Source organism: Ipomoea nil, unplaced genomic scaffold, assembly GCF_001879475.1.
Source record: "Ipomoea nil cultivar Tokyo-kokei standard unplaced genomic scaffold, Asagao_1.1 scaffold2647, whole genome shotgun sequence".
Classification (NCBI taxonomy): Eukaryota; Viridiplantae; Streptophyta; class Magnoliopsida; order Solanales; family Convolvulaceae; genus Ipomoea; species Ipomoea nil.
Genome location: NW_017619075.1, coordinates 2,996,453 through 3,016,153, shown reverse-complemented (window position 1 = coordinate 3,016,153; position 19,701 = coordinate 2,996,453). Strand labels below are relative to the sequence as shown.

Sequence of the window (19,701 nt, the reverse complement as noted above, 5' to 3'; positions counted from 1 at the left end):
ATATTCATAACCACAATGTTAAATTCCAAGTTAAGTTGTCTGTTAGGGAGGTTTAAAAATTGATTTTAAATCAGTGTTAATGCCAGCAGTTCATTTTGATACACAACTACAAAATTATTTTCTTTCTTGAAAATTCCTCTCCCTAAACTTATGCGCTCTTCCTCCTAAAGAAGAACTTGTATTCTTTCTTGTTCTTGTTTGTCGATTTTAATTGTGATTGAGTGCTCAACTTTTAAATTGTAAATTCGTTTTTATCCTTGGAAGCTTGGCTACAACACTCCGAGAACCTTGAGAGGTAACAAATAAAGTTTTAAGGAAAGTGTGATCAGTGTCACCCAACTCAAATTTGATCCTGTAACCTTCAGTTTTTTATGTTTTTTTTTCAAGATTTTTTTTTTAAATATTCCAACACCATGCTAGAACACAAGTATAGGGGATAGCGTAATTCGGATTATTCAAACAAACACTAGAAATCTGAACCGAATTTTGAATTTCCGGTGAATCCAAATAGGTATCGATATTGATATTTTTAGTTATGGTATATTTGGTTTGAATATCGAGTGTTAAAATTCTATCCATACTTGACCTGAAACCCGAAAATTTATTATAAATATAAAAATATAAGTTATATATTGACTAGTAAATGTATTTCATAATTAATATTATATTAATTTTAAAATGCACTTAGTTTTTTTTTTTTTTTTGAAAATAACAAAATGCTCTTAGTTAATTATTAGTATTTTTTTCTTATTTTTAGTTTGATAGTATACAAAGAACTATAAATACGTACACCATTAATAAAATTATTTTAAGTAGTTACTAACATATTTTTTGTCATTTTAATTAAAAATGATTGCACTTCAATTTTACGGGCATCAATTCTATTATTCTATACCTCATATTTTTTCCATGGTAGGAATCGAACCATGCACCCTACCACTAAGTAAAGTAAAACTATAAACTTATTAGTCAATCAGTTGAAATGTGCATTTAAGGTTTTTTTTGGTCATTATATGAAAAAAAAAAAGTTTAGTGTTATTTCATCCGCTCTCTTACCGCTAATGTTGTTATTTTTTTCAGTGAACACGATTCATTGTCAACAAACATAGGTAAGACCATCCTCTAGGACTGAGGATGGTAATTTAGCGTGAAAAGCGACATCGAATTTTATTTTCTTTTTTCTAATAGTATTTGAAAGGTTGCAAGTTTTTTAATCTTTCAAATACTATTTACATGCAGCTTTTGTGGACTTTTTAAGCATTTTTGTATTTTATTAGTAATAGATTAAAATATTATTATTATTTTAATATATTTTAAGAGTGGTTCGAAATTGTAAACATGTAAAAGTAATAATAATAAATTGAAAATATGATATATAAATATGATTCACTTTTGTAAATAGATTAGAATTGCAAAGGCAAATATATCCTAGCTAATATCTACCCAAAGAATGTTGACATCATTGTTTTCGATGTATGATGGACCATGACGTCAATATTATCAAAATTTAAAATTTCCTACCCAATATTTTCAAACATTTTTCTAATATACGATCAACGTACATGGTAGGATAGAAAAACAAAAAACAATAAAATCAAAATGCCGAAATGCTGAAAATTATTTTGATAACCATGACACTGGATTCCATGTTTAGTTGAACGCAAAAGAAATCTTATATTTTGAGTGATCATTTTATGGTACAATTATATGTCGGGTTCACTTCTAATTTGAATTAAGTAAAAGTGGATTTGAGTTCTTCTGAATGAAACTAAGAAATCACATTGTACTGTTAAAATAGATAATGAAGGAATGATAAATTAATTGTCAAAGTATACACATAAAGTTAAAAGAAAAATTGGAGATAAGAAGGCTGGGAAAAGCATGTCCCACATTGGATAAGATATGTAGATTGCGCTAGTATATTATATATATAATTTCTTTTTTGGAAGATTTTGAATTGTATATCATAAATGATATATCTTGCATAAAAGGGAGGTGCAAATCAAATGGTGACTGACGGTAATAATGTTACCGGAAATATAATATTAGAATGACGTTCCGTGAAAGAGAGAGTAACAATAGTTGTATTGCCTTTGTCTCAGTATAGAAAGTACAGTGTGTCCCCTGCTCAGCTGAGGGACGTTCTATTTATGCTAGGTCCTAACGGTAACAACATGAAGAGACATCCTTGGGGAGCTGAGCTAACGGCAAGAATATGAAGAGTCATGAATGAGGCGTTGAGGCTTTAACTCTCTCTCATCAATGGTGGCATCAAAGGTGGCTTCAATGACAATAAATGTGACACCTGTTGGATTCTAACCGTTGGAGTTCTGCCCGTTGGGTTCCCATGTGATGCTGAGTCAGATGCTCATTTGTGATCCGGGTCGGGTGCCAGCCCTATTATCCTGTCACCAGTCCCCCCTACTCCTGAGTCAACGGATGTGTTTGAGTTGACTTGGGAGTAAGGATGAATCTATCTTGATCCTGTGTAGAATCCTGCTTGATTAAGGATATGTGATTTTATTTGATCCTGTGTATGTGATTTTATATTTTTTTTCCTTTTTTTTTAATCACATATGATTTTGTTTTATTTCTTATGCTAGCTGAGATAGGCTTTGGCCTAGGTTGGCAGAGGTGCGTGCCTCCGGCCGAGGCGTCGCCTCGACCGATCGTGGCCGAGGCGTCGCCTCGACCGATCGTGGCCGAGGCGTCGCCTCGACTGATCGTGGCCGAGGCGTCGCCTCGACCGATCGTGGCCGAGGTGTGCGCCTCGACCAATCGTGGCCGAGGCGTCGCCTCGACTGATCGTGGCCGAGGCGTCGCCTCGACCGATCGTGGCCGAGGCGTGCGCCTCGGCTGACCGTGGCCGAGGCGTCGCCTCGGCCGATCGTGGCCGAGGCGTCGCCTCGACCGATCGTGGCCGAGGCGTCGCCTCGACCGATAGTGGCCGAGGCGTGCGCCTCGACCGATCGTGGCCGAGGCGTGCGCCTCGGCGGATCGTGGCCGAGGCGCACGAGGCGTGGCCTCGACCGATCGTGGCCAAGGCGTCGCCTCGACCGATCGTGGCCGAGGCGTCGCCTCGACCACTCGTGGCGGAGGCGTGCGCTTCGGCTGATCGCGGCCGAGGCGTAGCCTCGACCGATCGTGGCTGGGGCAGGCTCCGGCCTTTTTCTTTTATTTATTTATTTATTTATTTTTTATTTTTTTTTTTTGCCGAGACGGACTTCGGCGTTGGCCGAGGCGGGCGCCTCGGCCGAACAGTGGCCGAGGCGTGCGCCTCGGCCAACCATTGGCCGAGGCGGGCGCCTCGGCCAACTCTTGGCCGAGTCGGGCGCCTCGGCCAACACTTGGCCGAGGCGTGCGCCTTGGCCAACCCTTGTCAGACTGTGGCCGAGGCGGGCTCCTCGGCCGAACTTTGGCCGAGGCTTGCCTCGGCCATCCGAGTCGAGTCACGTCTTGGCCAACCTGTGGCCGGGGCGTGCGACTCGTTCCTTTTTTTTTTTTTTTTTTGGAAACAACATGGGCGGACCACAAGCACGAGATATTATTCCAAAAGATTTCAGAATGCAAAGCGGGCGAACCGCGATTACCAAACACTAGTCCCAAACGACTACTAGAATATTAAGGAAAATACTTAATCAAATGTTCCTAGCTCCATACCCGATCGATTATCTTTACAGATGGTGTGGACTTATGGATCATTTCTGCCAATCGTTTTGCATGCTTTAACGTAACAACTGCGGGCCGCTCGCTGGTCTCCTCTGACGACCCCTATCCCGCTCGGAGTGGGGAACTTCATACACAAGTGTTCCACCGACACTATGGCCTTGAGGTTCTCCAGTGCCGGTCTCCCCAATATGATGTTGTGCGCACATGTGAGTCTTACCACGATGAATTCCAAGTCTAGTTTGCGAATGTTAGGGCTCGTGCCTATCTCCACTGGTAAGACCACTGACCCCTCCGTCTCCACTGAATCACCCGTAAATCCAGAGAGTGGGGTACGTACTTCTTTGAGCTGGTTCCTAAGTATCCCTAACTTGGTGAAGGCATCGTAATACATCACATTGACTGAGCTTCCCGTGTCGACTAAGATGCGGCGGACAATGACATCGTTGACGTTCATCTCAATTACCAGGGCGTCACGATGGGGTAACGGGCCCTCTGGGAGGTCATCATCAGAGAAGGTGATGGCCTCCTGTCTCTGTTTCTTTTCTCTGGGAAGACTCGCCACTTCTCCCACGTATAGCCGCTGGCTCCACTTCTTTCTTTCCGCGGGCGTGTCGCCCCCTGCAGGTCCACCATAGATAAAGTGTATGGTGTGCTTCTTTTGTCGTCTAGGCCCCACCTCGGTTTCTTTCTCGCTATCACTCTGCTCAGATATTTGGTCGTGTTCTCTTTTTTTCAAGGTGGACGGCTCGGTGACATCCTCATTTCTCCAGACATTTTTTGGTGGATTTTTTGATGGATCGCGCTGCGGCTGCTGCTGCTGCTTGGATCGCTTGACAAAATGCCGAAAGTAGCCCTGCTGGATGAGTTCTTCTATTTGTCTCTTCAAAACGTGACACTCATCTGTATCGTGGCCGGCATGACTATGAAACCTGCAGTACTTTGTTTGGTCTACCTTTGGGAAACCTTCATGCACTCCTCGGGGAATTCTACCATTCCCATCTCCTCAGCTTGCTGTAGAATGACACTGACGGGATGGGTAAGAGGAGTTAGATTACGCAAGGGGAGCAGGCGAGGTCGTTCGTGGTCTCGGCCTTTCCCTGCGGTCGGGTGGTTCGAGGGTGGTGCCTGGCTGGGCAGACCCACTTTCCTAGGCTTCCCACCTTTCCTTCCATCCTCTTCGTCCTTCTTCTTTCTGTCGACGTCCTCTGCTTCGGCATAGCGGCTAGCCGTCCTTATCAGATCTTCGTAAGAGCGGGGGTGGTGGGCGTTCAACTGCTTGTGGAAATACCCTGATCTTAAGGCATGGATAAATATCGGGATCGCCGCCTTGGAGTCGAAGTCGTAGACATTATTGACTTCCTTTTTCCATTTTATCAGGAAGTCTTTGAGGCTCTCGCCTCTATCTTGCTTCACTACACAGAGGTGAGAGAAGGGTTTCTTACGCTGTATGCTACCGGAGAAGTATTTCAGGAAGCTCTTGGACAACTCCCCAAAGTTTTGGATCGACCCATCAGGGATGGTGTTGAACAAGTCTTGGGTCGCTCCATCCAGGGTGGACAAGAACGCTCGGCACATGATGGCGTCCCCTGCCCCGATCATTACCATAGCAGCCTTGTACCTCGTCATGTGGACGCGTGGGTCAGTGACCCCCGTGTACTCCTTGATGGCGGGCAACCTAAAGTCCCTCGGCAAAGGTACGTCCATGATGCTTGGGGAGAATGGTGCTGCCATCCGTACCTCGGGTTCCAGCGACTGCTCCCGTGCCTCCACCCTTCTTGCTAACTCCTCGATTCTTCTCTGCAGCCTCTCGACCAGGGCCGACTCATCAGGGTGCCGGCGCGGGGCCGGCTGCCGCTCCTCCAAGTGTCGGTGTGGAGCCCGCTCATCAACGCGTCGCTTCCCTGCCGAGTGCCGTCGCGGAGCCGGCTCTTCGACGCGTCGCTCCTCCAAGTGTCGACGTAAGGCCGACTCATCAACGTGTTGGCGTGGGGTCGGCTCCCGAGACTCGCCCACCTCCTCTGTGGGTGATCTCTCGGCTTCTCTGTTTCGTGTTGGCGAGGACCTCTGGTAGAGGATCCCTCGGCCCGTGGTCCTAATCTTTGCCGCACGGGCGCCCTTTGTCCCAATCGTTCTGGTGCAGATTGGGAAGGGCCTGGTTGTCGTCTGGTCGGTCCACTTCTTTGGGTCTCCACCCTTATTTCCTAGGGCCGCGGCGGGGGCACTTGGCCTTGCAGTCCCACCGCCACCTGATTTAGCGCCGCCGTCACTGCTTGCTGAATGACATCGGCAGTCGCCTGGAGGTTCACGGCTTGGTTCACCCCTCCATTGTTGAGTTGGTCTCGAAGGTCCCCTCCATTGTTGAGTTGGTCTCGAAGGTCCCCTCCATTGTTGAGTTGGTCTCGAAGGTCCCCTCCGCGATTGTTGGTGAGTTGGTCCCGGAGGTCACCTGAGGCATTGCCATTGTTCACGTTGCGGGAACCATGGGAGCTGCGGGACACCATTCTTTCAAGCTTGCTGTTGAAAGAGGAATGAGTTGTGTTGTAGCCTGCTTGAGTATTGGACTCAGGCTCTCAATGAAAGCACCAATGACGGTAATAATGTTACCGGAAATATAATATTAGAATGACATTCCGTGAAAAAGAGAGTAACAATAGTTGTATTGCCTTTGTCTCAGTATAGAAAGTACAGTGTGTCCCCTGCTCAGCTGAGGGAAGTTCTATTTATGCTAGGTCCTAACGGTAACAACATGAAGAGACATCCTTGGGGAGCTGAGCTAACGGCAAGAATATGAAGAGTCATGAATGAGGCGTTGAGGCTTTAACTCTCTCTCATCAATGGTGGCATCAAAGGTGGCTTCAATGACAATAAATGTGACACCTGTTGGATTCTAACCGTTGGAGTTCTGCCCGTTGGGTTCCCATGTGATGCTGAGTCAGATGCTCATTTGTGATCCGGGTCGGGTGCCAGCCCTATTATCCTGTCAGTGGCAATTTATATCGTGCACTACGGCGTACATAGCAATGTGCGTCTAGGCACAAAACGCGCGCGTTTCTTGCTGGCGTCACTCCGTCCGTCCGAACAGACCGAATTTCATTATGTGTATTCAGTTAAGAGTTTATGTGAATTATGTTAACCAAACTCCATTATGTGTATTCGGTTAAAAGTTTATGTGCATTGTGTTATGAGTTTATGTGTATTTAGTTAAGAGTTTATGTGAATTATGTTAAGAGTTTATGTGTATTCTGTTAAGAGTTTATATGTATTATGTTATGACTTTATGTGTATTATGTTAAGAGTTTATGTGTATTATGTTATGAGTTTATGTGTATTATGTTAAGAGTTTATGTGTATTATGTATTATGTATTATGTTAGATTATGTGTATTCTGTTATAAGTTTATGTATATTATGTTATGAATTTATGTGCATTCGAAATAGAGAATTTTTTTTAACAACTTAACAAAACGACGTCGTTTTGGGAAGTAAGGGGTGCACAGAGCTATGTGTGCCGTGGTGCACGGTATAACGATTTTCAAAAGATACACGCGTTTGACAAATTGGCAGCCCAAAATATGTTAATTTTGATCTGTTTATGAGTTAATTCCAATCTATTTTTGAGAATTAATTTTGTAATCATATGTGTTATTTTCATATATATTAATTGGCAAGTTATGGGATTACAATCAAATTTCAAATAAGACTTAAATGCCTTGTTAATGCTAATATATCCATTTTCTCCATAGTGTGGTACTGGCAGATGGTTTAAGAATGCTGAAAAATTATTTTTCTACTCCAAAATTGCTATCTTGATCTCATGTAAATTTCGGCCCACACATTTCTTAAAATTTCCTTGTGCTCTACTTATTGTTCTAGGTCGCTGAAAGCTATATAGTTTGAGTGATCAACTATATTATTGTAAATTTATTTTATCTTAGGAAATTGCCAGTGCAATGATCCTAACACCCTTGAGAGCTAGCGAATCAATTTTAACGAAAGTATATATTACACATGACTTAAATTTTCCTTGCTTCCATACCATTATATTGTTGTCATTGGAATTATTTCTAAAATTTAAATCGATGTTATTTTATTTTTATTTTTAATGAATATCAGAGTTATTCATAACCTACATATTTTTTTTTTTATTTAAATCCAAACAGAAGATTACAATTTATAATTAAAAATGGAAAGCATAACTAAAAGAATTGTTATATCCATTTAGGCAATTGTAATTTTAGGAGGTGTTTTCAATATGAATTTGCATGAATATTTAAAAATCCTCTAAAAAATTTAACGAGCCATTTGGTTGGAGGGAGGGAATTAGGTTGGAAAGGAATTGTAATTCTATGAGAGATGAATAATATGAGAATAAAGTGGTAATTTAAATTCTAGTGTTTGATTTGCAGGAATATAATTAGTGGAAATTTTAATTCCAATGTTTGGTATACATGTGAATTGAAAGAGAATAAGTAGTATCAAGTCCAAAACACCCATACTTATTATTATTATTATTATTATTATTATTATTATTATTATTATTATTATTATTATTATTACTAGTTTTTTTATGCGCTTTGCGCGAATTGAATAATGCCCAATAATTATTTTTAAATAAGTACTTCAAAGTATATCAATGCAATATTATATAGGAGATGTTCATGCATAGATAAATGAATGTTGAATTTGTTTATTTAAATCGGTAATATAAAGGATATAAATGCAAGATAATATATGAAAGATTGATTATAATTGTCACTAAAATAAATGTTTGCAACTCTGTAATAATGTTAGTCTAAATATTTAGTCTAAATAAACACTATTTTTTATTTAAATTTCTCTAATTCGTCATAATTCTCTTTTGGGTAGCATTGTCATTGTCTTCATCTTCAGTACATGTTCTCTCTTTTAAAAAAAAAAAATTATTTGTAGTGTGTCATGTGCAATTGGGTTACTGGTGGTAGCATAGAGGGATTCGTTATACAATGAGATTATGGTGTACGAAGCTTTAGATTTGCCTTGCGGTGTATATGACTGGGATCTTAGTAGTACTATGAACTCTTTATCTTACAAGCATCTATTGATATTTGGTAGTGGGATATCAATATTGTCAATTCTTTGAAAATAGTCTTACTGTTTTAGAGTTCAGGTGTAATTGTATTTAAAATCAACAACTTTATAGTTAGGTCGCGCGGGTCTGACAATGATGTAAGAACAATTTTGTCCAATAAAAAAATAATAGTATAATATTTGTAAAGTAATGTACAATTATACCATTATAAAAATACATACAAAAAATATTAATTAATACCATAATGACCTAAATCATTCCAATAATGCCAAAGCATAATTGAAATATTAAGTTTTTTTTTTTTCTAAATAATCAGAAGAAGATTAATTAAACGAAAAAAAAAAAACTTAACCTTAATTTGTTTTTTTTTTTAATGCAAGAAAATCAAATGATTTTCAAAGTTCCTGATTTATAATCTTTGATACTCAACTTTGAATGCTATGTATTTAGTCGGGCTAATTATTTGACCAAAGTTTATGTTAAATTTTATAGAGTAAATTTCAATTTTGGTCCTGTGACTATAGAGGTTTTGTTAATTGCTATCCACGACTTTTAAAACAGTTAATTTAGTACCTTAAATATTCAATTTTTATCAATTTTGGTCACTCTAGCCAAATTACCGGCAAAAAGTGGCCGAAAAATATTAAAGGGTTAAATAATGAGGCTAATTTTGTCTTTTCACCTTTTTTTTTTCTTTGTTCTCCGATGACGGCATTTCTTCTCTCTAGATTTTCCGGCGGATGAGAGCTAATAGAGTTGTCTATTGAATAGAATAATACAATGTACAGATTACAGGTATATATAAGAAGGAAGTCTCATAGAGACTGGATAGAGAATTATAATCAAACTCAAATACATAGAGTCCTAATACTCCCCCTCAAACACAAGGTACACTGGTGACTTGTAGCTTGTTCCTAAGAAACGAGAACCGAAGATCGGGTAAAGCCATTGTAAAGATATCTGCCAACTGATCTTCGGTTGAAATAAAGTTAACATGTATATCACCATTCGCAACGCTGTCTCTAACAAAATGGTAGTCAATTTCTATATGTTTGGTTCTAGCATGAAAAATTGGGTTTGCACACATATATGTAGCTCAAAGATTATCACACCAAAGCTTGGGAGCGGGCATATCGGTTATGCTGATTTCTCGTAGAAGCGAGAGAGTCCAAATTACTTCGGCACAGACATCTTCTAAAGCTTTATACTCGGCTTCAGTAGATGATCTAGCAACAGTCCGTTGCTTCTTGCATACCCACGATATAAGATTAGAACCAAGAAAAACTGCATACCCACTGGTTGATTTACGATTTTCAGGACAGCCAGCCCAATCAGAATCTGAGAAAGCATGTAATTCTCTGGATACTGATCGCCGAATTCGCAAACTAGAAGTGATAGTTCCCTTTACATACCTTAGAACATGCTTCAATTACCCTCAATGTGAGACTGTAGGCGCATGCATGTGCTGGCACAACTGATTTACTGCAAATGACAAGTCTGGGCGGGTAACTGTAAGATATTGTAAAGCACCTGCCAGACTTTTATAGCGTGTGGCATCGTCATATAAATCAGCATTGGAGATAGTGGGTTTAGAAGCAGTCATAGGAGTGGCTAGAGGTTTACAGTATGTCATGCCAGCACGTTTTAAGATATTTGTCATGTATCTTTGTTGAGAGGGCAAAATTCCATCTTTACACTTGATTGTTTCAATCCCTAGGAAGAAACCAGGTTCACCAAGATCCCTAATCTTGAATGCAGATGATAGAGCAGTTAGAATGGAGCTGATAAGACCTTGATCATTGCCCATTACAAGAATGTCATTAACATAAACAAGAACATAAATGAAACCTGAACACTGTTAGTAGTAAAACCAAGATACATCTGTTTTTGAAGTTTTAAAACCTATTGCCATCAAGAAGGTATATAAGAGATTAAACCAAGCTCTGGGGGCTTGTTTTAATCCATATAGGGAACATATCAACAGACAAACATGATTGGGAAATTGTTTATCAATGTATCCCGGTGGTTGCTTCATATAGACAGTCTCAAATAAAGACCCATTCAAGAAAGCATTATGCACATCAAGTTGTTTGATAACCCAACCAGATGATATAGCCAAAGATAGAAGTAACCTGATAGTAGTCGGTTTGATCACTAGGTTGAAGGTGTCAAAAAAATCTTGATCGGGTACCTAATTCAATCCTTTTGCTACCAATCATGCTTTGTATCGATCGATTGTCCCATCAGCTTTCCTTTTGGTGTGAAAACCCATTTACACCCAATAATATTCATTTTAGACTGAGATGGGACAAGATACCAGGTTTCATTATGAAGGAGCGCATTAAATTCATCATCCATAGTCTTGCGCCATTCATCATGTTTAACAGCATGTGTATAACAAGTAGGTTCAGTGGGGCAAACTTGGGCTGATAGAGCCAAGTGAGGACCATCAGCGTGAATACGAGTGGCCATGGAGTGAGTCCGAACCATGGGGCGCGACAACCGACCTCTCGGCCGGCCACGGCATTGCTGAGCGCTAGCAGGTTCGGTTTTCGCCGAGGGCCCATCCTGGGCCGGTTCTGGGTGGCTAGATTCGCTGCTGGCCGGGACCGGTTCATGCGAGACCGGTTGAGCTGAGACGGATGATGAAGCTGGAACAAGTAAGATTAAACCCATGGTTGAGTCGTTTGAAATGGTGGTGCCTGCAAAACTGTCTTGCCAAAAGGAAAAACATTCTCATCAAACCGAACATGCCTACATATATATACCTTGTTAGTCTGAAGGTTCATGCACCCATACCCCCTAAATGACTTCGGATAGCCTAGGAAGACACATGGAGATGACCTGTAAGACATCTTATGACGATTGTAGGGACGCAAATAAGGATAGCACAGACAACCAAAGACACGAAGAAAATAATAGGATGGAGGGGATTTATGCAATAGAAGATTAGTGCTGGATTTATTTGTCACAGCGGATGGCATTTTATTAATTAAATAAACCGCAGTCTCAATAGCATAATCTCAAAACTTATAAGGAATGGAAGCACAACTTAAGAGAGCTAGACCAGTTTCAACAATGTGTCTATGCTTTCTTTCGGCACGACCATTCTATTCGTGAGTATACGCACATGATTGTCTATGAAGAATGCCTAACTAAGTCAAGGTGGTGTGCAACTTTTTATATTCATCTCCTAGATCATACTAAATGGATTTAATTTTGTGATTGAATGAACGTTAAACCATAGCCCGAAACTTATCAAAGATAGCATAGAGATCATACTTTTGTGACATAGGAAAATACCAAGTGTAACGAGAGTAGTCATCAACAAAGATAACGAAATAACGATGTCCATTAGTAGAAAGAATGGGAGTAGGTCCCCAAATGTCTATGTAAATTAAATCAAGGACACACGAACTAGAGGACTCAACACGCGGTAAGGGAAACCGTGCAGATTTCCCTAACTGACATGCATTACATAGACCAAAAGAACAACGGATATTACTGCTAGACCCACTAATCGAACAAGACGAAAGAATTTGACTAAGAATTCGTTAATGAGGATGACCAAAACGATCATGCCACACAGATGCTGAGGCTCTAGCCGAAAGAAACACAGTTGGTGACGAAATAAGAATGGGAAGCTTGTAAAGCCCCTAGAACTATTACCCCGTAGAAGAAGTTCCTTGGTGTTGATATCCTTCACAAAAAAAAAAAAAAAAAAAAAAAAAAAAAAAAAAAAAAAAAGATGGGTGAAACTCAAAGAACACTTTATTATCTAATGCAAATTTTTGAACAGACAACAGAGATGTAGACAAACTAAGGACATGAAGGATATTAGACAATTGAAATGATCTAGAGGCGGAATTAAAGGTAGAATGACCAATATGACTAATAGGTAATCACATACCATCACCGACACGTAATGTGTCATTACCATTGCAGTCCTCCGAGAAGGAGAGAGTAGTGATGTCCAGAGTGGCATGATTGGTGACACCTGTATCTGGAAGCCAAATGTGGGAACCTTAAGGATCCTTAGCACACCAAAGATGGCATGTGGAAGCAGTATGACCTAACACATGACAAAGTTGACACATGGGTTGCCAGTTGCCGTTGCCGTCCTCCACTAGGGCAACCGCCACCACGCCCGCTGCCGCCACCACCACCATGCAGCTGGCCGGTTTGGCCGCTGTTCTGGCCGGAACCACGGCCACCGTTATTGTGCCCGGAACCGTGGCCCTTTTGTGCCGTGAAAGCGGTCAGTAAGCCACCTCCGGGACCACTGCGCGTCATAAATTCCTCCGCGCCCAAGAGATCCACAAGCTCTTGGAGAGTAATAGGTTGACCGCGTACGTTGAGAGATGATACGAGACCCTTAAACTCTGGCCGTAACTGCCAAAGAACGTAAAGGTTTTGTTTTTCGATGTCATAGGTCGGCCGGTGAGAGCGAGCTCCTCCACCAAAATCCTAGCCTTGCCGATGTAGTCAGCTGATGACATGTGTCCTTGATCAAGTGTCTACAATTGTCCGAGTAGATTGAGACCCCGGGAGCGGGAAGACGACACGAGTACACCAACCACAGCAGTCTAGACAGCCCGGCTGGTGCGATGGCCGATGACGAGAGGCATGACCTCATCGGAGAAGGACGACATCAACATGGACAATAACTCTTGGTCCTGCCGGACCCACGCACGATGCGTCGGATTGAGCTGCGCGGTTGCCGTATCATCGTCGTTGCCGGTTAGGGTGGTTGGAAGCCATGGATTCGTTCCATCAATAAATCCAAGAAGATCGTGACCATCAAGAAAAGGAAAAACTTGAGCTCTCCAAAATAGGTAGTTCTTGTAGGTCAACTTAATGCTAATGAAGTGGTGAGCGGTTGAAAAAGAATTAACCACCGACATAGCGGAAGAGATAGGAGAATTAGAGACGGTCCTGTTCAGAGGAATTAACAGATCCATCAGCCATTGGAAAGAAAACCCTAGCTTAGCTAATACCAGATGAGAGCTAATAGAGTTGTGTATTGAATAGAATAATACAATGTATAGATTATAGGTGTATATAAGAAGGAAGTCTTAGAGAGACTGGGATAGAGAATCATAATCAAACTCAAATACATAGAGTCCTAATACGGCAATCGTTTCTCCTGTGTTCCCCAAATTGCTAATGCTATGTTTTTTTTTTTTTCAATCCTAAAAGCTAAATAAAAATCTCTTGGTAAATGTACTCCTTCTATGATAAAAGGGAAAAACATTTTTTTATTTGGATGCATGTGCATATGGGACGTTGAAGAACAAACAGTTCGTTGAAGGCGTGAATAAAGCACCTACAGCTAGGCCAACAAAATAAAGTCTTCTTTCTTCGCAGCACTATTCTTCATCATCTCCATTTTGTTTCTCCAACAAATCTCCTTCCTAGACACCCATAAAGGAGAAATCGAGAAGGTCTACACGCGCACTACCAACCCGTCTAATTCTATTCTTCTCGAGTCGTCTAAGCTCCAGCCCATTCTTTCCAACAAGGAGTACATCGAAATTTCCGAAGAAGATGAAGGACGGCGGCGACAACTTGATTGCAGCTGTCAAACCCAGCGATCGGATACTGTTTCAGTGGAAAAGAACGAGAAGGAGGGGTGAAAAGACAAAATTGCCCTCGTTATTTAACCCATTAATATTTTCCGGCAACTTTTCGCCGGCAATTTAGCCGGAGTGACCAAAATTGATAAAAATTGAATAGTTAAGGTACTAAATTAACAGTTTTAAAAGTCGTCGGTTACAACTAACAAGACGCCTATAGTCACAGGACCAAAATTGAAATTTACTCAATTTTATATTATATTTTTAAAATACATTTTAACATATTCGTAGTATATGTTTAAAAATTATGCCATCTCTAATTGGGATGAGGTTCGAACCTAAGACATTTCTTATACAAATTAATCAGTAAGTTAAGAATAAATAATAAATAGTTAACGTAATATTCCGTTACTAAAATTTATACTAACGGAATATATCGTTATTTAAGTGAAGAAAATAATATAGTAGAGGGTAAATAAGGAAAATCATTAAAAACACTAAAATCAAAATAATATGAACCATTCATTTTAAGAAAACAATTACAACAACATTTTTTTGTTCTAGTTAAGGGCCTAACATTGTCTCCTATTAGATTTGTATTTGTAAATATTAATTAGGGAAAATGACCAAATAAGCCCCTAAACTTTACCTAAAAAGTCAATTAGGCTCCTAAAGTCCAAAAATCAGTAAATGACTTGGTATTACAAGTTATTAGCTTTTCGATGTCAATTTTTTCATCTCCGGCGACAATTGACCGTCGTCGATCGCCGTCTACCGGCATAAGGGTAACCAACTGGTCTCCTTCTCTGCTATACGACGACCGGCGATGGTTCAATACACTATTAGTTTGTTAATACAAAAAATTAACAAACTATTAGTTTCTAATAGTGTAGTTTGAACCATAAAATTGATGATGTGGCCCATAAAACTGAAACCACTTAATTGGTCACACATATAATTTAGAGTTAGTTTCCAAAATGGTCATCCGACTATATCTTTTTCTTAAATTGGTCCCTTGACTTTTAATTTCTCCAAAGTGGCCTTCCGACTTTTGAATTTTAAGCTAAAATAGTTCTCTACTAGCTTTGGCGTTAAGTTGGTGTTAAAATGAAGGGTAAAACTGGAAATTTAGGTTTTGCACTTTAATTTAAAGCAATCTAAGATTTCTTTCAGCAGTCTGTGCACATATTTATTCAAATTAAGTTTTTGCTCTCTTAAATCTGCAATCAAAATGTGGGATAATCAACTAGAAGGCCAAAAAAGTTCATCTTCAACTTCATCCACAAACTTCCCAAGGCAAAGATTTCTGGCCTTCTAGTTGATTATCCCACATTTTGATGGCAATTTATATCCTACACCACGGCGCGCGTTGCACTATTCGCCCAGATGCAAAACGACGTCGTTTTAATTATTTTTTTTTTTGAAATTTCCCGCCCCAGTGAATGGCAGTAGTTTTTTCTTTAAAAAAAAACCCGCTGTTCAAGAATGTACATAATTATATAACAAAATATACATACTCTTTTTAAAAGATAATACACATAATCTAACATAATACATAATAAACATAAACTTTTAACATAATACACATCAACTCTTAACATAATACACACAAATTTTCTGATTCGGATGTACATAATTGTATAAAAAGAATGTACATAATTGTATAAAAAATACACGTAACTGTATGAACCAATACACATAACGTTGTGAACAAATACATATAACGTTGTGAACAAATACACATAATTTCAGCAACTTTCTACCGCGCCTCCCAACACTACCCCAAAACGACGTCGTTTTGGGAGGCGTGCGGCGCACAGTGCTATGTGCGCCGTGGTGTAGGATATAACGATTGCATTTTGATTGCAGATTTAAGAGAGCAAAAACATAATTGAAAACATATGTGCGCAGATTGATAAAACGAATTACATATTGGTTTAAATTGGAGTGCAAAACCTAAATTTCTAACTTTACCCTTCATTTTAACACCAACTTAACGCCAAAGTTAATGGAAGACCATTTTGGCTTAAAATTGAAAAGTCAGAGGACCACTTTGGGAAACTTAAAAGTCAATGGACTAATTTGAGAAAAGGTAATAGTCGGGGGACCATTTTGGAAATTAACTCTATAATTTATAAAACATTCAACCATTACACTACACTAAGCTCTATTTGGCATAGCTTATTTAGGAGCTTATAGCTTATTTTAAGCTACTAATAAGCTATAAGCGCTTGGTAATGTTCCCAAAATAAGCTAGTAGATTAAAATAAGAGCTTATTTTAAAAAGAGTAAATATCCAAAATGATCCCTCGACTATAGCTAAATTTACAAATGGGTCCTCAACTTTTGATTTCAACCAATTAAATCCTTAACTTTCAAATTTTAACACAATTTCGTCCTCGGTTAATTCCACAGTCAACTGACCGTGAAACTTAAGGACAGATTCGTAATTTCACATTCTTCCCTTTAATTCCGCCGTGTCCGAGGGCTTGGCAATAAGTGAACTCATCGGAAAACTCGGCAACATTTGCAACTCTCCACGCGGTCCTTCATCACCGCTACCTCCACCGTAACATGCTCTTATTCTGGGAACAGTGATGCTAACATTAATGTTCACAGTGCTAACAATTCGTGCTACAACACGCCTCTAAGCTCTCCTCCCAAGCTATGGTTGCCCAGTTTAGGGAACCGCCCACCCGCCTCCTCTGCCAGCTGAACCCGACTTTACCGAGAGAGCCAGCAAGTTTTCTTGTTTCAGTTGCCTAGGGTTTTGAGTAGCCCTGCTCTTAAGCAAGCTGGATCCCCGGTGCAAAACATGAATTCCGGTCTATCCCGTGCGAAATTGAAGCCCACAAACCCATTGCCTCTGATTTCGGGCTCTGATCACAAGCTGGGTGGCTCCAATTCTAACGAGGTATCCTTTGTTTCCGAGCAAGTGCCCAGTAGCGGGTCGAAAAGCCCTAATGACTTGACATGGAAAGCGCCTTCAAGAGGGAAAGCTAAGGAAGATAAGGTATCAACAATTGGGACTCGGATTTCGTCTTCGGAGGCAAACTTCGTGAGGCAAATGGCGCATTCAAAAATGGAAATCATGTAAAATTAAAGCTGAAAATATACCTTTTGGATTTCAATTTCCAAAAAATTGCTTTTGCTCTGATCACTTCACTACTGCTCTACCCAATTCCATCCAAAAAGCTAATTTCCACCCCAATTTTTCATCAAATTATCCACACTATCATTCAATATTTCATGAAATTCAACCTTCACCACCGTTTATACCCATTTACAGTAAATACCCAAAATGGCTCTCGTAGAGATCCGGCGGATCCAGGCGTAGCGAGCGACTACGGCGAGACCGATGATGCAAATTAGGGCGCAGAGAAGCGCGACGAAGATGACAACGAAGTCGCAATTGAAGCCTCCGATTCGAGATTAATTGTTAGGCGGCAGAGTAGATGAAGGTTGATTTGACGATTTTACAATGCCATGTGGAAGAGGGCGGCGTCGTGGTAGAGGAATGTTGGAATGATCAGTCATGTGGAAGAGGACGGCCTCGCTGTGGGAGCGGAGCGGAAATGAAGTGCAAAGGCGAAAACTATGTGAATTTGCCTCTCTGTCCTCGGATATCACGACAAGTAGACGACCACACTAACAGATGACGAAATTGTGTCAAAATTGGAAAATTAAGGACTTAATTGGTTGAAATTAAAAGTCGAAGACTAATTTGTGAATTTAGTTATAGTCGAGGGACCATTTTGGATATTTACTCTTTTAAAAAGGTAGCGTATCAAAAATAAGCTATGAGCTTCCTAAATTTTTTTTTCCATATTTATCCTTATTATTTTAAATAAATGACATATTTTATTTTTCCCAATTAAAACTCTTTTGGCATTTTTCTCTTTTCCTATATTTTCATTCATCTTCTTTCGCAACTCTTCACCGCCCTACAACTTCTTAAAATTCTAATTCCAATCGTCCGTTCATAAATAAATGACGTCCTTTACCCTTACCAATTAAAAACTTTTTTTCTTTTATTTTAATTTAATATATATCTCATATATATTATAAAAACAAATTTTTTTTTTATAAATTAAATATATCTCATATATTTAATAATATAAAAATAATATAATCATCACATTATTTAAATTTTATGAAAAAATTTCCTTTTTAATCTTTTTACATTTATCAGCTTATCAAAAAGTTAATTTTACCAAACACTTTTAAGCATAATCAGCTAGTTAACAGCTCTTCAGTTTTCAACTTTTAGCTTATAGCTTTTTCAGCTTTCAGCTACCTTTTCAGCTAGGTTTGCCAAACATAGCCTATTAGTTTGTTAATAAAATTATTATTTTATTTAATACAAACATTAAAAAATTTCTAAAAATAAATTTCTAAAATTACAGTCTTTTAGTAAAAAGCATTTTCTTTCAAAAGTTAGTATTCTTACTTGACATAAATAAATAGATAATAGTAACTTTGGAAATAAATATTTTTAAAATTAAATCCTTTTACTCCTAAAAAACATATTTCTTTTCAAAGTTGTTACTAAGGCTATTTTCAGTTAATTATTGAAATGGTCCCTTGACTATAGTAAAATTACCAATTTGGTCTTTGACTATTTTTTTGATCAATTAAGTCCATCAACTTTAAAAATTTTAATCAATCTGGTCCTCTGTTTGTTTTGCCGTTAGAGATCCGTTAACTTAGGACCAAATTAGTAATTTCGCTATAGTTAAGGGACCATTTCAGTAATTAACTTTAGGGATGGGCAATTCGATTCAGTTTTCCTGAGCCGAACCGTACCAAACTAGTTCGGTTCGGTAATATACTGAACCAAATTGAATTATTCGGTAAAAAAAAAAACCGAACAAAACCGAATATCGTTTGTTTTTTTTTTTAATATGATAATAATAATACTCCATAATAATAATGATAAGTGTTTATTATCGAAATGGTCCCTCGACTATTGCGAAATTACTATTTGGTCCTCGACAATTTTTCGTGCCTAATTAAGTCTCTCAACTTTGAAAATGTTAATCATTTTGGTCATCCGTTAGTTTAGGTGTTAGAAGTCTCTTAAATTAGAGAGCATTGATGGAATTTCACATGTGAAGACCCATTTCCTATATTATTTAATTAATTAACCCATTTCAATTTGAGAAGACCCATTTCCTTCTCATTGAACTCCCGGCGCATCAATACCTCTGGCGCCGCCTAGTATGGCGTGTTGACCACCGTTGACATCCGGCTGCCGTAGCACCCTCCGAACCACTCTCTGACCCGAAGTCGGCGAGTTTGAGGTCTCCCTGTGCATGCTTCATGTCCCGATGTGCGACGCCGGCGCAGTGGCAGAAGCTGATCGCGGACATTAGCTGCCGGAAAATAG

The 19,701-nt window shown here is 39.5% G+C and overlaps 1 long non-coding RNA gene across 1 annotated transcript; it reads left to right on the top strand.

Annotated features, from left to right (window-relative positions):
- Nucleotides 1–633: 633 nt before the first annotated feature.
- On the top strand, nt 634–19,391 carry LOC109154461. Its single transcript, XR_002049696.1, has 3 exons — nt 634–645; nt 8,131–8,137; nt 19,253–19,391. It is a non-coding gene; the product is annotated as an uncharacterized LOC109154461 (long non-coding RNA).
- Nucleotides 19,392–19,701: the final 310 nt, after the last annotated feature.